Below are 17,636 nucleotides of genomic sequence, written 5' to 3'. Positions count from 1 at the left end.
GGACAAAAACTGAGATATCAAATTGTCCCACGTTTCAGGGAAGAGAGGGAAGGTGGTCATTGTAAAAATACGGGAGCATTTAACTGGGATCACTGCATATTACTGGCAGGACTCAGCTAGCTGAGTAGCTGAGGTAGCTAATTACTGTCATTAGTGTGAGGCAGATAAAGAGGGATTTTTTTGTTTGACTTTTCACCCCATTCAAGGAAAAGAGGAAAATAAAAGCCTGGACAGTACAGCTGCTTCTGAGTGCGAAGATTTGTTTTGCCATCCCTTTCACAATCAGCTGTTTTTCTTGGGAAACTTTTTCCAAGGTACTTGAGTTACTCATTTCTAGGAACTGGAGCCTCGTGTCCCGGACAAGCTCCTGTTGGAGCAGCGGGAGCTGCCCCCGTGCCTGGCAACAGAGATCCCACAACAAACCCGGGAGCACACAGGGAGCCCGTGTCCCAACCCAGGGACACAGGGAGCTCAGCACCCCCTGGGTGCATCACCTGCAGAAAGAATTCCAGAGTGGTTTGGGTGGGAAGGGACTTAAAAATCACCCAGGGCCAGCCCTGCCATGGCAGGGACACCTCCCACTGTCCCCAGTGTCCAACCTGGCCTTGGGCACTGCCAGGGATGCAGGGGTGGAATTCCATGCCAGCCCTGCCCACCCTGCCAGGGAACAATTCTTCATTGCCAGGATCCCATCCAGCCCTGCCCTCTGGCACTGGGAGCCATTCCCTGTCACTGTCATATTTTATGGAAAAATCCCCTTGCCCAGGATTTCTTCTCCTGGGAAGATGAGAAGCCTCAGAGAAAAAACAATATTGTCTTATTTGCTTCTCCCCGTTTTGCTGCTTTGGAATGTGGCTGGAGATTATTTACCAACAGGTTTGATTGGTTCCATGTGAATTGTTTTTACTTCATGACCAATCACCATCAGCTGTGAGGAGTCAGTCACAAATTTTTCATTATCATTCTTGTTAAGCCTTCTGTCTGTATCCTTTCTCTTGCTTTAATATAGTTTTAGTATAGTATTCTTTTAATATAATATAATATAATATAATATAATATAATATAATATAATATAATATCATAAAAGAATAAATCAGCCTTCTGAGAACATGGAGTCAGATTCTCATCTCTTCCCTCTTCCTGGAGACCCTCACAGACTCAACAATTCCCTGTGTGCGGTCCCTGCATCCCCTGGCAATTGTCTCTCTCCAGCTTTCCTGGGGCTCCTCCAGGCCCTGCAAGGCCACCCTGAGCTCAGCCCAAAGCTTCTCCTGTGCAGGTGAACAATGCCAGCTGTGCCAGCCTTTCCTGCCAGCAGAGCTGCTCCATCCCTCTGCCCATCCTGGAGCCTCCTCTGGGCTCTGCAGCAGCTCCAGCTCCTGCCTGCGCTGGGGCAGCTCTGCAGGTGCAAGAAATAAAATTATTAAAAAAAAAAACAAAACAAAACCACCCCCAAAACCCACAGAAACAAACCAACAAACAAGAAAACACACCAAAGAAACCCTCCAAAAATAAAAAAAACCCAACCAGCAACAACTAAAAACCCAGATAAAAAAAACAACTAAAAACACACAAAAAAAACCCTCCAAAAATAAAAACCCAACCAACAACAACTAAAAACTCAAATAAAAAAAGCCAACTAAAAATACAAATAAAAACACACCAAAGAAACCCTCCAAAAATAAAAAACCCAACCAACAACAACTAAAAACCCAGATAAAAAAAAAAAAAAAAAAAAAACCAACTAAAAATACAAATAAAAACACACTAAAGAAACCTTCCAAAAATAAAAACCCAACCAACAACAACAACTGGAAACCCAAATAAGCAAAACAACAAAAAAGCAACCAACCAAACAAATAGCAAAGAAACAAACAGAAAACAAAACCAGAAAACCAAAATTAAAAAAGATACACAAAAAAAAGCCCTCTAAAGCCAGAGAGCAGGGGGAATAAAACAACTCCTTCAAGGACAGAAGTGTCCCCGTGTGGGACAGGCCACCACTGCCAGCCCAGTGCAGCGAGAGGTGAATTCCCTTCCCACCCCCAGGCTGGGGGCACCAATTTCCCCCTGAGATGCTCCTTTCCCCTTCAGTTTTGATTTTCTGAAGGAATTCCCATTCCCAAACCAAGCTAAATTTGTCGGTCTCAAATTGCCCAAATTTGGGGTGGATTTTCTAAGTGGACAAACGCAGCAGCTCCTGACAATGAGAGGGCTCCGTGCCAACAATTCCAGCTTGTGCTCTCATGCTCAAACTGTTTCACTGATTTTGCTGAAATCTCCCAAAATAATTCAGTGAGAGGTGGATACCCTGTACATTTATAAAAGAAATCCTGTTACTGACAGGACATTTTTTGTGAGGTCAGGGGGAATGGTTTTAAACGGACAGAGGGCAGGGCTGGGTGGGATCCTGGCAATGAGGAATTGTTCCCTGGCAGGGTGGGCAGGGCTGGCATGGAATTCCATCCCTGCATCCCTGGCAGTGCCCAAGGCCAGGTTGGACACTGGGACAGTGGGAGGTGGAGTGGATTTTGGGTTTAAGGTCCCTTCCAACCCAAACCTCTCTGGGATTCTGTGATGAGGAGCTCTGGATTAATGAAGAAATGCTTGGCAGCTCTCGATCACTTCATTCCTCTAATTGTTACTGCTGTTGGTTGCATTGCTGTGTTCAGCTGCAAGAGCAGGATGAAATAAATAAAATATTCTGGTTATTCTTGAGTCTATCACAAAGAACCAACCAGGAGGGCACAGATTTTGCTCAAACCCATTTTGGATGTAACTCCACTCGTGGAGTCAACCAGATCCAAACTCGACTGGGATCTTCATTTGTTGTTTTGAAGTTTGGTGAGCCAGAACTGAATAAAAGAACTCCAGTAACAAATGAACCTGAACTGAAAGCCAAGGGGAAATCTGAATGAACTCAGAACCATCCAAACATTTGTTTTTTTATTCCTGGTTATCACAGAATCTTCAAGGAATGGTTTGGGTTGGAAGGGACTTTAAACATCATCCAGTCCTAAATCCCTTTCACTTTTCTACCTGATTATTTCTGGGACATCCTTTAACAAACAGATTTAAATTACTTAGAAGAATTCCATTTCTATTTTTGCCTCTACCCAGAGCTGAAATGTATGGATTAATTGGTTTGGAATGACAGCATTCCCCATTTGGGATATCCATAGGGAAGCTGCGGTTTCCCAATTTTTTTGGGGGTACCCAGAACCTGGTTTTCTGTTTTTTGGGGTTTTTTTATTAGTTTTGACATCTTTGCTCAGAGAACAGTGGTGTAGAATCACAGAATGGTTTGGATTGGAAGGGATTTAACTTCAGGAATTCAGTGGGAGAAGTTCTACATTTATACACAATCATTTAAAAACTGCACTTTTAAGGAACTTACAGATTATTAAATCTAATAAAAAAGTAATTTCAAATCTTGTTGATGTGTTGGACAATTTTGAGACCATTCCATGGTTTCTGTAAGCACATTTGACAAATTGTTTTTCAGAGCACCTGGGTGGAAAAGCTGCTCTGTAACACCAAGGAGGGAGGAGAAGAAAAGTGATGCCCTGAAGAACAGGAAATAAATTGAAATTAATTATTTTTGGTGGAGAAATCAGCAAATTCCACAAATTCTGCACCACACAAGGGGTGGTGTTCCTGAAAGATAAAAGGTAATAAAAAATAAATTAAAATCTCTGCACCCCATAGAGGGACTATACACACATTAAATCTCACCAATGTTTTCTAAAATGTTTCCCCACTGCACAGAAATTTCCTTTTCAATAAAAATTATGTTTTAAAGTATATCAAACTTCAAAGAACTAATGAGAAAATATTAAAGAAGGCAGCAAAATAAACTTAATTATTCTCATAGCAAGGTGAGAAAAGCTGATTGAAATGAAACAAAGCTGAAAGAACATCCAGGGAAAAAAGTCTAAATGAAGTGTTTAAATAGAGAGAATTACAATAAAAGGAAAAAACCCCATAAATTATAATAATATTGGTGCAGGATTTTAAAAGATATTTAGTAATGAACTAATTTTCCAGCCAAAATACAGAGTTTTGAAGGGAATTCCCTCAGAGGAAATGTCATTAGATACTTTGAAAAGGGCTTGGACTGACTGAAAATTGCACTGAGCTTCTCTTGCCACTCAGGAGAATTAGCAAATAAGGAAAATAATGTTATAAAGTGTGTAGGGGTGACAAAAGCAGTGGATAAAACAAAACAAGTGGTTTAGACATTAAAAAAAAAATTTTTGGTAGGGAAAGAGAATAATGACTGAATATCCTGAATGAAAATACTTAGGAATCAGAAAAAATATTAAAGAATGAAATAATTAGGTATTAATTGGGTAATTTTCCCTAGTAAAATGTTGTTATTGGGTGTTGAGAGATTCTGAATGATGATGGGCAAGGTGATATCTTTAAAAATATCAACTTAAAAATATCAACTACCATGGTAAAAGAAACTCTTTACAAAATGGTGAATTTTACAGGCTTGTGTGTGAGAACTGATGGATATAGAGGAATTGTTTGGGAATTTATATTTATTTTTACATTTTATTTATATAATTATATTTATTTTATGATTAATATTTATTTATATATTTTTAAATAACCTATGGCAGGATACAGGTATGGAGAATAAAACCACAAAAAAAAAAATACAAAATAAAGGAAAATTCCAATTAAAACTTGTATTCATCTGCCAGCAGCAATGAATTGAAGTAGATACAGTGTTAAAAAAGGTGTTTGTGTTTTCAAATAATATTAAAATAATAATGAAATATTGAATGAAAAGTTAAAATTGACTGACTCTTTGAGCACTGATAGTCCCTGAAAAACAATCTGGGATTTATGCAGATATTGAAAACATTGGCAGTTGTATTAAACAAAAATTGTGGCGCCAAACATTTATGAGGAAGCAAAGTTTTGTAGTGACCTCAAAGGGGACTGGAATGGAAAAATAACTTTTTAATTATTTTTTTTAATATTGATTTGATGCCAGGGAAAAAAAATGGTCCCAGGGAGTGCTCTGCACACCCTCAGCTGTTTACATCTTCCTGTGACATAAATAGCTTTTGAAACCCCAAGTGTAAGGTTACAATTCACGGCTCAGGTTTTGCTCCTGGTTGTAAGGAGTGTGTAACTGGGGTGCTCATGGCAGGATGTTTCCACCCTCGCTGCTCAGGTGGTTGGAGCTTCCTCAGGCACTGAACACAGATTTTTTTAGGTTTTTTCTTATCAAATAGGAGGAAAACTGCATAACTCTGCCCTTTAAAGAGATTTTTCCATTATAGATAGGACACACCAACCACAACTGTTGATTGAATGTTTTTAATGATATGTTTTCAGTATTTTAGGCTGGAGTAAAGGACAGTATGGAAATTATTTTCAACTTTCATGGAAAGCTGGACAGGGTCTGGGGCAGTGGGAGGTGTCCCTGCCATGGCAGGGGTGGCACTGGGTGAGCTTTGAGGTCCTTTCCAACCCAAACCATTCCATGGCTCTGTGGTGTCTGAGCTGAGCTTAAGGAATGACTCCCACCGCCAAATCTGGCAGGCTGGGGTTACCCAAACTTTTCTTGGGTACCCAGAAAGTACCCAAGAACTCCTGTCAGGATCAGCAGCAGAGTGGGCAGGGCCCAGAGAGCACCAAGGTGTTAAAGGAACACACAGAGAAAGCAAAATCACGGAGAAAACAAAATTCCTGTTCTTGCCTCTGAGTTCACAGTGCAAGAGTTCCACAGAATCCCAAATCCCTGGGGCTGGCACAGCCCTGCCAGCCCATGCAGTGCCAGCTGTGCCCCATGGGCACCTTGTCCCCAGCCCAGAGCACTCAGTGCCACCTCCAGGGCACACCTGCAGGGATGGGCACTGCAAAGCTCCCTGGGCAGCCCCTGCCAAGGCCTGAGCTCCCTTTCCATGGGCAAATTGCTGCTGCTGTCCCAGCTGAGCCTGCCCTGGCCCAGCCTGAGGCCGCTCCCTCTGCTCCTGTCCCTGTTCCCTGGCAGCAGAGCCCGACCCCCCCGGCTGTGCCCTCCTGGCAGGGACTTGTGCAGAGCCACGAGGGCCCCTGAGCCTCCTTTGCTCCAGCCTCAGCCCCTTCCAGCTCCTCAGGGATTCTGCAGCCCCTTCCAGCTCCTCAGGGATTCTGCAGCCCCTTCCAGCTCCTCAGGGATTCTGCAGCCCCTTCCAGCTCCCTCAGGGATTCTGCAGCCCCTTCCCAGCTCCTCAGGGATTCTGCAGCCCCTTCCAGCTCCCTCAGGGATTCTGCAGCCCCTTCCAGCTCCCTCAGGGATTCTGCAGCCCCTTCCAGCTCCTTCAGAGATTCTGCAGCCCCTTCCAGCTCCCTCAGGGATTCTGCAGCCCCTGCCCAGCTCCGTTCCCTGCCCTGGACACGCTCCAGCCCCTCCAGGGCTCTCCTGCAGGAGCAGAAGTGCACAGAGCTCTGAATGTGAAATCTGTGTTATCCCAAATCCCTACTGTCCAAGAGCTGCCTCACTGTGTTCCCCACCAAGCAGGTGGGTCAGGCAAACCAGAAGATCCATGGTTAAGTGCCCCCAGGATTTCCTGAGCTTACCAGACAAAGCATCATATGGAAAATAATAAAAAAGCCTTTATGCAAAGGAAGCAAAAGAAGATCAAAACTTGGCAGGATGAGAGGAAAGAAATAAAGCGGCACTGAAAGGTCACTTTTCAGAGAAGGGGAGGCCACAGGAGGAGCCTGCAGGGAGCTGTGCTGTGCCTGGTGCTGGTTCGTGCATCCCTCATGACCTGGAGAGAGGGGCTGGGCAGGGACACACCACAGCTGCTGAAGGGATGGAGGTGTTCAGGTGAAGGAAAGGCAGAGGACAAAGTCAGGTGCAGTTAAAGGCGTTGAAGAACTGAATAAAGACCTTACAGGAGTGAGGGACTGGATAAAAAAATGGCAGGGAAAATCTGATGTAGTAAAGTGGTGCACACTACTGAGGGGGAAATTCTGTGTTCCTAAGGGTGGGCTCTTAGCTGGTTTTCCACTCACAACTGAGATTTTTGGGTTCTGATTAATATTGCCATGAAAATATCGGCACAATGTTCCCTTGTAGTGAGAGAAACAAATCAAATATTTAGAATTATTAAGGACACAAAATAAAGAACAAAGCAGAGAACACAGCAGCACACCTGCCCTGGTATAAATCCATAGTTCTGTGTGCATGGAGCAGTGTGTGCAGTTCCCTTCCAGACATCTTAGAAAGGACTCCAGGACCTGGAGGAGCTGACAAAAAAGCTGGAGAGAGACAATTGCCAGGGCATGCAGGGACAGCACACAGGGAATGGCTCCCAGTGCCAGAGGGCAGGGCTGGGTGGGATCTTGGCAATGAGGAATTGTTCCCTGGCAGGGTGGGCAGGGCTGGCATGGAATTCCACCCCTGGATCCCTGGCAGTGCCCAAGGCCAGGTTGGACACTGGGGCAGTGGGAGGTGTCCCAGGGGTGGCACTGGGTGATCTTTCAGATCCCTTCCAACCCCCACCCATTCCATGATTCCATCACTCTGCAGATCATCCCACTGTTGGTGGCTGCTGCAGTTGGTATAACAAGGACATAAGGAAAAGCCTTGCAGGACTTGAGTCCAAAGGGGAAGTTCAAGCACTGAGTTTTTGATAATTTTTAATATTTTCTTGCTGTAACATCATTGATTCTAAACCTTTAACTCTGCTTTGCCCCCCTGCCAAGGGCTGATGTCCCCTCAGGTTCAGCAGATGTGCCCTGGGCACCCTGGCACAGTGCGAGGTGTCCCTGCCATGGCAGGGCTGGCACTGGGTGGGCTTTGAGGCCCCTTCCAGCCCAACCATTCTGGGATTTCTGGGATTCTGTAATTCTGGGATCTCAACATGCCAACTCTGAAAAACAGAATTTTGAAGCAAAGCCCTCACCCCAGCATTGCCTCCCACCCTCAGCCACGGCCTTCAAGGACAGCTGAAGGTGCTGCCCTGGGTTTGGGCTTTAGGACACTTGGGAAAAGGAACAGCAAATGCTTGGAAAAGTTTCCCAGTAAGGAATTTTCCCCCCATGTTTCCTGTAAAAACCTTGTGTTGTTGTCCCTTTGGCTAAGAAGGTGATGCTCAGAATCTGGAATTGGGGTAAAAATTAATACCACAGACTTGGCGTATTTACTATAATTTATTACATATCAATTTCACTGCCTTGAAAAGCAACAGAAAAAAGACAACAAAAAGTTCTTTCTTGTGACAATTTAAGCAAGAAATATTTTTGAGCTGCTGTTTTCAGCCTTTGAAACTTGAAGTTGCTTATAAATTTCCCTGACCAAAATATTACACTTCCAAAAAAAGCCCCAAATTCTCCTTGTTCCTTCCACTTAAAACAGAAGGGGAAAAAAAAAAAGCTTGGGGAGGTTTAAAGAATAAAAAATCAGCCTGAAGCAACACCCAGGACAGGAAACTTCTTCCAAGCAGTTAAAGCTTGGCAAACCTGCAAACAATGGAAAACAAACAAACGAGGATCAGTTGAATGTTTGTCTCAGCCTGAATGTTCTGGACACACACAAAACCTCCTCAAATCCCCAAAATGAGGTCGGGAAGTTTTCTGTTCCTGATGTTCCATGTTGGAAAATCCTCTGTGTGCTCTGTCCACACATACAAAGCTCCTGTGTAAATTTGAGCATTGGTTTTTAGGTATATAAATGGCATGAATTAGTATTTAATGAATGGAATTCTTTAAAAATGTATTAATTTAAACTTTTATATGTCAAAGATGAGATTTACATTACTCATACATCTAGAATGGATTAGTTTGTTCTAACAAAAGAAATAAAATAAATATCCAGAGTAGGTTATGTTACATTGATTTTTAAAAATATTTATACTTCTACAGGTGCATTTGGCTACTTGGAATTTTCTCAATGCTTTCCATTTAGCTTTATTTTAATTTTTAACTGGAAATCTTTATGTTCTGCCTGAAATTTGGGTTCAGCAGTCCAGTTTCACCTCTTTGAGGTGATCCCTTTCAAGAAGTGCTCTGTCAATATATCAAAATTCAGTTCAGGTTCAGTGTGAAAAAATTTTCTGTTACACATAGGCTGGAAGAGGGAAGAACAATGGGATTGAGGGGATTTTTATGCTTTTGTTTTTTTGTAATTTGGTTTTATAAACCAAGAGAGACACTTTCAGTGCTGGGAGCACGAGTGTTGAGTGTCCTGTGGAGGTGAGCACTCAGGAGAGGATATTTGAGTGGAAAGAGATCTAAACCCATCATCTAATTCAATTTATTCATCAACTGATGGGCCCTGCACACAAAATATCAAATTCCTGGAGTAATGCTAATTTTATTCTGCAGAAAGGAGAGAACTGATGGGCAGTGCTGTCAGCACAGAGCAGAGCAGTGTTTGGTGCAGCCCCTGCCTCAGAGACTTTCCTGTGCTGCTGCTCAGTGAAACCTTTGCAGCTCCACTGATTTGCCAACTTCACCAAGGACAATTTCAAACCTGTCATTTCTTGGGAAACAAATGAATGTTTTTGAAATATCAGTTGAACGACAACACACCTCATCTTCCATTGTGCTGCCAGTGCCTGCCAATTGTCCCCGGTTTAAACCCATTTTTAAATATTCCTTGTATCATGGAATCACAGATCCCAGAGTGGTTTGGGTTGGGATGCTAAAGCTCATCCCATCCCACCCCTGCCATGGCAGGGACACCTCCCACTGTCCCCAGTGTCCAGCCTGGCCTTGGGCACTGCCAGGGATCCAGGGGCAGCCCCAGCTGCTCTGGGAATTCCATCCCAGCCCTGCCCACCCTCAGGAACTGTTCCAATATCCCACCCAATCCCACCTCCTGTCAGTTTGCAGCCATTCCCCCTTGTCCTGTCGCTCCTTTATGGTCCTTTCCAACCCAAACCAGACTCTGTGATTCCACCCCAGATTTGTTTTCGGGTGCTGGACCCTTTGCAAAGTTTCCTGAAGTCCTGAGCCCTGGCAGCCAGGACTCTGCATGGCTGCTTTTGAACTCACCCTGGCACTTGTGCAGCTGGGAGTGACAGTGGGAACAGGGAGCCCTGAAGCTGCTTTAAAAGGATGGGGATGGAGAATTGTAAGTTTTTCTGGACTCCTCCATCCCTTTACACCTCAGGAACTGGTTCTGATTTACCCATGGCTCCAGCCCCAGGTGGTTTGTGTGCCTTTGTCCCTCGCACAGCAGTTTCAGGGTGGTGCCCAGTGGTGTTGTGCCCTCTGCAGAGTGCCAGCAGCCTGAGGAGCTGCCCTGGCAGTGCTCAGGGATGTCCCTGCCCTGCCCAGAGTTATTTTGGGAGCTCCACCCTGGCAGGCCTGGCTGCTCCCTCTGGAATTGAAGGTCAGCACTGACCTTGCCTTGCAGCTCCCTGGAACAGCTCACAGAGGGGAAATGCAGGCCCCAAAAATGTGCCCTACAAAAGAGGAGTGCTGGCCCCCAGAGCAATTAGCCTAATTAGTGATGGCACAGAGCAGCTCCAGGGCCTGGCAGTGGGGACACCCAGGAACTGGAATGCACCTCACAGCTCCTCTGCAGAAAATACAAACTCTCTGTTCTGGTTCACAATCCTGAGTGATCAGCCCTTGATTGGACCCTCAGCTCTTGCAATGGTTTTTTATTTTATTTTATTTTATTCCCTGCAGGGCTCAGACAGCTCTGACAGAGCCACCTTGGGCAGGGGTGGTGAATAAAGAGATTCAGAGAAGTTCTGGGAGCTGCTGGCTGGGTGCAGGATTGATCCTGGCCAATCCCTAAACCACCTCTCACTTTGGGAAAGGCTGAACTGTTGTGGGAAGTTTCACCTGAGCATCAGGAAGAACTTTTCTGTGAGTGACTGAGCCCTGGGCTTCTCTGGGCACCTGTGCCAGGCCCTCACCATCCTCACAGGCAAAGAATTTTGTTGTAATCTCTAATTTAAATTTACTCTTTTGCAGCTTAAGGCCATTCCTCCTTGTCCCATCACTCCATGCTCTTGGAAAAAGTCTCTCTCCATCTTTCTTGAGAATCTGGGAGGGAAAAAGGAACAAACAACAAAGCATTCCTGCTTCCACTGAAGAATGACTTCTTAGCCTAATAAAGTTCCCTAAGTGACAATTTTAGAAAAAAAAATTGTTTAAAATCCATCACAATTTCTTCTTCTTTGCTAGCAGGAGGTTGATCAAGTGGACACCAAGCAGAACTTACTTCTAAGAACTTTCTTGAGTGGGTTTGTGTCAGGATACCACAAATGTCATGGTCTGGAATTTCAAGAACAAAATCCCAGAGGAAGCAGCACAAGGAGCTTTCCTTGGCAGCAAGAACCAAGTGTTCATTTTGGCCAGCAAAGGCACCAGTCCTGCTGCACAAGGGAGCAGGGAATTGCTGTGGAAAAGGGAAGGGGCAATGAAAGAGGAATGGGATTTTAATGGAATTGAAGACAGTTCTTGACCCTTCCAGGAATTCTGACAGAGAAGCAGAAGCTGGGCATTGAACAGGTGTAGATCAAATGATGTTATAGTCAGCAGAACTAAAGATTTTTAAAGAGCCGTGGATTGTACTGGTCCTTTTGGATGTGAGGGGAACTTTTGGATTAAATTAACCTGTTTGTTTGTTTGCTTTCCCTGTTTTCTAATGCAGAGAAACCAGATTCCTCTAAAAGTTGGAAATTGAGGGTGTAGAGACATGCTTGACATTGTAGCACCTGATTTAAAAGTTTTAAAGAATCACAATTCTTCAGAATGCCTGATTTTAACAGGAGCTGTTCTCCCACAAACGTATTTATCATGGAAAGGGATCCTAGGAGGACTTCTGGGATACAACTTCCAATATGCACCTTCCCTAGGATAACTAACACAGCCTTTTCCCTGGAATTCTCCCCCAGAAACTCTTTGGTTTTGGGAAGGATTTTCAGAGAATCACTGAGGTTGGAAAAGATCTCCAGGATCATCAGCTGTGCCCCAGGCCCGCAGCACTCAGTGCCACCTCCAGGTGTTCCTGCAGGGATGGGCACTCCAAACCTCCCTGGGCAGCCTCTTCCAATGCTCAACAACCATTTCCATGAAAAAGAAAATTCCTCCTGATGTCCGGAAATTCCTGCCTGACGTTTTAAACCAGAAGAGAAACTTTTCATGCTCAGGAGCGTGATCTTCACCGTGAGTGTGAACACCAAGGAACACAATTCCAGGGATTGTCAGGGAGAACTCAGGGAAATTCACTTTTTTTTTGGGAACAAGGCTCATCCAGCAGCACTTCCAGGACCTTCTGGTCCAGAGGCGTGCCAGCCTCCACAGTGTGCAGCTCTGGCTGCCAATCCAAAGCCGCTACTATCGAAGCCGGCTCTGATGATGACTCAAAAGCTGATCTATCTCCATCCCAACGGGTTACCATGGCAACCCCTCTGGCCTAAAAAGAGCTGGACCACATGGGTTCCTCAGCAGCACCTTTCTGACAGGCGAAACACAAGCTGCTCCCTCCACACGATGGCTCCATGTGCGACTGAGGCTGCCCGGGAGCTGCCACGGGGCTTGGCAAGGGCTGAACTTCTGCTGGGGCTTCACTGGGGCTGGGGCCTGTCTCCTCGTTCCTCTAAGTTCTTCTAAGTTCTGCTAAGCCTTCTGATGTTTCCGTTCTTGTCATGAACTTTCTCACGCACTTTTATGTCGATAATTATTGTTTTACGTTCTTTTCTGGAGGAGGAGAAATTTGATGAACTGTTGGTTTGACCATTGGAGAAGTGGGACTGTCATCTCCAATCTACTGTCACTTTTGAAAATCTATAAATGTTAAAAGTCAGAAATTAAACTTCTTTTTACCTTAGAAGGTAAAAAGAAGTTTAATTTCTGACTTTTAACATTTCATTCCAGTATTCGCCTTGTTTTATTTTGTGTCCTGTAGTGACAGGGGTGTCACAGGCACATTTTATGAAAAATCCTTTTGCCAGGATTTTTCTCCTGAGAAGCTGAGAGGCCTCAGGAATGAAATGTAAACATTGATTATCTGCTGCTGTGGAATGCAACAGGTGCATCTGGGATTGGTCTCATGTGGTTGTTTGTAATTAATGACCAATCACAGTCAGCTGGCTCAGACTCTCTGGTCACTCACAAGATTTTATTGTCATTCCTTTCTATCCTTTTCAAGCCTTCTGATGAAATCCTTTCTTCTCTTCTTTTAGTATAGTGTTAATATATCATTTTCTTTTATTATAATATATATAATAAAATAATAAATCAGCCTTATGAAACATGGAGTCAGACCCTCATCTCTTCCCTAATCCTGTGACCCCTGGGAACACCAGCACACAGGGGCCAGCACCAAAGGAACTGAGCTGTGGGGTGGCTTTGGTGGAGAAACCCAAGTGCAGAATTTTTGCCTCTGTATTTTGATGGAATTCTTCCTGAAGATCTTCCAGCTTGGGCCTGGTGACCTAAGGAGGCTCCTCTTGCTGTGGGATTATTGGAATTGCTGCTGGTTCAGCACAGCATCTGCACCAAATCTTGTCCCCAGAGTACAAATGCTGAGCCCTGGGGCAGTCAGGGTGCCCATGGCTGCTGTGAAGGGAGCCTGGAGTTCAGGCAGAGCTGGGAATGCTGCAGGAGGAAAACTGCAGGGCTGCAGGGGGGCAGGGAATGAAGCCTTGCAGAGCTCACAGGGAGAGGCAGATGGGCCCCTCTGCTGCATGCAGGAAGGCTGGAAAGGGAAAAATGGGAAATGTTACCCACAATCACGCTCCACTGCCAGAGAATCCCAGTTTGGGTCAGAAGGGACATTAAAAACCACCCAGTGCCACCCCTGCCATGGCAGAATCACCTCCCACTGTCCCAGGCTGCTCCAGCCCCAGTGTCCAACCGGGCCTTGGGCACTGCCAGGGATCCAGGGGCAGCCACAGCTGCTCTGGGAATTCCATCCCAGCCCTGCCCACCCTCTCAGGGAACAACTTCTTCACATCCCTAACCTAAATTCTCCTCTTTCAGTTTGGAGTCCCTCCCCCTTGTCCTGTCACTGCAGTCCCTGATGAATTGTCCCTCTCCTGTTCCCTGCAGCCCCTTCAGACACTGGAAGGTGCTGGGAGGTCTCCACACATCCTCCTCTTCCCCAGGCTGGGCAATCCCAACTCTTCAGCTGTTGTGTTGTTTCTTTTACATCTGTTCCATTTCTCTAGAATGCTCTGTGTTATTTTCTCTCTTAGAACTCATCTCTCCACTCTCTTTCCTCCTCATTTTTAATGTGCTTTTTTTAAATTTTTTCTCAATTTTTCTGTTTATTATTGGTTTTTTTGGTCCCCAATATTCTGCTTTCTGAGTGGTGGTCTCATAGGAAGAGAAACCCAAGTATTTTTTACAAGCCTGTCCACTAATTCATGTAGAATGTTCCCAACCTCCTGTTTTCAAGCACTGCAAACCTACTCCAGGTGGGGAGTTTAAAAAAAGGACTCTTGAGTCTTTCCTTCTTGGCAGTCCCTCCCTTCCTAAAGAAAATAAAAAAGGAGAAAGATTTGATAATTTTTGATAAGCTGGATTCCCTCCATCCAGGTCACAACTCTGTGCAGTTTCCAGGTGAGGCAGGATTCTGGTGGAATCCCAGCCTGGAGGATCCCTAACTGAGCCCTAAACCTCCAGCACAGAACACAAGTTCAGTTCCTCACAGCCCTTTCCAGGAAGAAATTCCTGCTGATGTCCAACCTGAACCTCCCCTGGCTGTTTAATGAAATGGAGATTGAAGAGAACACTTTTGTACCATGCAGGTTATTCATTATGCAAATAAAATTAACAAACAAAAATATCTAGTTGTTTGTGCTGGAAAATAACATTTTAAAAAGATGCCATCACCTTTTAAAGGATATTTAATTTCTGCCCAAGTTGCCAGAGCTTGGGTATAGCCAGCAAAATAAAGGTAGAGGATGACTGAGCAAATGCACAAACTCTGGAAAACTCTGTAATATTTTTAAGTGTTAGCAAAATAAACCCTCAAAACCTGACAAAAACCCCAAACCCCAGGAAGTTACAGTAATGCAGTGAACAGTGTAACAAATTTCTGAGAGGTTTGTAGTTAGCTACGCTGAGCCACAGAGAAACTGTTCTGTCACTGCACTCACAGAGACCAGAAAGAGATTTCAGAGGGGAAATGTCCTCAGGGAATGAGGGAATGTCCCCCCTGCTCCTCTCTGAGACTGGAGCTGTTCTTCCTGACTGAGGGACTGGCAGAGGTTGGCACTGGAGATCCTGGAATTGTCCATGTGGGAAGGGCCCTGCAGGATCACCCAGTGCCACCACCCCAATCCCTGTCCCCAGGGCCACATCCAGACTGCTCTGGGACAATTCAGTGACTCCAAACCTCCCTGGGCAGCTCAGCCCAAGGCCTGACCACTCTGCCAGGGAAATTTTCTGTGCCAGTCTCCAACCTGAGCCTGCCCTGGTGCCATCTGAGGCCATTTCCTCTCCTCCTTTCCCTTGGGACAGGCAGCAGAGCCCGACCCCCCCTGGCTGTCCCCTCCTGGCAGGGACTTGTGCAGAGCCACAGGGTCCCCCGTGAGCCTCCCTTCTCCAGGCTGAGCCCCCTCAGCTCCCTCAGGTGTTCCTGTCCACATCCCAGGACAGGAGCCACATTCTGGCCATGCTCAGAGTCACTGAGAGAAAGTGTCAAAAGCAGCTCCAAGTGAGCTCAAATCTTCCTGGGGCTGAGGGGAATGAGAAAGGAGCACTTGAATCACGGTGAAAGGTGCAGTTCCACGGAGAATTCCAACTCACCACACACCTCACTGTCACTCCTGGGGTGCTCCCACAACTCCCCTGTGCACCCCAGTCCCTGGAAAGGGACTGTTCACAAGGGATTTGGGTGACAAACGGGAATGAACGGCCTTAAGCTGACAAAGAGAGGTTTAGATGGGATATCAGGGAGAAATCCTTCCCTGGGATGGAATTCCCAGAGCAGCTGTGGCTGCCCCTGGATCCCTGGCAGTGCCCAAGGCCAGGCTGGAGCACTCTGGGACAGTGGGAGGTGTCCCTGCCATGGCAGGGGTGGCACTGGGGGAGTTTCAGGATATTCCTGTGCTGGCAGGAAAGGCTGGCACAGCTGGCATTGCTCACCTGCACAGGAGAAGCTTTGGGCTGAGCTCAGGGTGGCCTTGCAGGGCCTGGAGGAGCCCCAGGAAAGCTGGAGAGAGACAATTGCCAGGGGATGCAGGGACAGCACACAGGGAATGGCTCCACACTGAGAAATTACAGCTTTACATCAGATAGTAGGAACAACTTCCTCCCTGTGAGTGTGGGCAGGGATGGGATGGCATTCCCAGAGCAGCTGTGGAGCCCCTGGATCCCTGGCAGTGCCCAAGGCCAGGCTGGACACTGGGGCTGGGAGGGGACAGTGGGAGGTGTCCCTGCCCTGGCACTGGATGGGCTTTTGGGTCCTTTCCACCCCAAGCCACTCTGGTGTTCTGTGATCACACAATTTAAGTAGAATTCTCAACACTTCAATTATTTGGGGGGTTTTGGCTGTGGCTCCATCCGTCTGCCAATCCTTGGCTGCTTATTTCCACCTTTTAAGCCAAGATAAAAAAAAATTAAAACAGGAAGAAAAAGCAAATGGAACAAGTAACATGTCCTAATTTCTCCAAGGAGGCTGGCTGGGAACTGAAATGACTAGATTAAAGTATCACACGTCAGAATTAAAGTATTAGATAAAGGCCAGACTCTACTTTTTTGATCTTTGTGGGCATTCCAGAAATTAAAAATAATAAAAAAATACATTCAAAACTCCCTGTCACAGATTTAGGCTGGAAGCTCCGATCTGGCAATTCCAAGGGGAAAGGAGCCTTGCATCAGCAGCTCGAGGCTCCCACACTGGGCTACTTACAGTGCATATTTTAATTCATTTTTTGGGAAATATATTGATTTTTTGAGGAGGATGAGGAAGACCCCTGGATGCAATTCCAAGGGGAAAAGAGCCTTTTATTATGTGATTCCCTTAGCACCTCAAGGCTCCCACACCAAGCTACTTTCGGTGCATTTTTAAACTCATTTTGGGGGAATATATTGATTTCCAGAGTGGGGTCAGAAAGACCTCTGGATGTTATTCTGAAGGGAAAGGAGCTTTGCCTCAGCAGCTTGAGGCTCCCACACCTAACTCACTTCTGGGGGAATATATATATATATATATATATATATATATATATATATATATACACACATACACACATATATGTGTATTTTGGGGGGGGGTTGGTTGGTTTTTTTTTTCGTTTTTTTTTTTCCTGATGAGAATTAGAGAAGCCCTGGACCAAATTCCAAGGGGAAAGGAGCCTTCCCTCAGCAGCTCAAAGCTCCCACACCAGGTGACTTTTAGTGCATTTTTTAACTTGTTCTTAGGGAATACAGATTTTCTGAGGGGCCGAGAAACACCCCTGGATGCAATTCTGAGGGGACAGAAACCTTCTAGAATCCTGTGACTTCACCAACATGTCGGGGCTCCCACACAGGACGACTTTTAGCGCATTTTTAAACTCATTTTGGGGGAATATATTGATTTTCAGAGAGGGGTGAGAAAGACCTCTGGATGCAATTCTGAGGGGAAAGGAGCTTTGCCTCAGCATCTTGAGGCTCCCACACCTAACTTGCTTCTAGGGGAATGTATTTTTGTTTTCTGCTGAGAATTAGAA

Source organism: Melospiza georgiana, chromosome 2, assembly GCF_028018845.1.
Source record: "Melospiza georgiana isolate bMelGeo1 chromosome 2, bMelGeo1.pri, whole genome shotgun sequence".
NCBI classification, from domain to species: Eukaryota; Metazoa; Chordata; class Aves; order Passeriformes; family Passerellidae; genus Melospiza; species Melospiza georgiana.
This window is presented reverse-complemented; position numbering follows the sequence as displayed.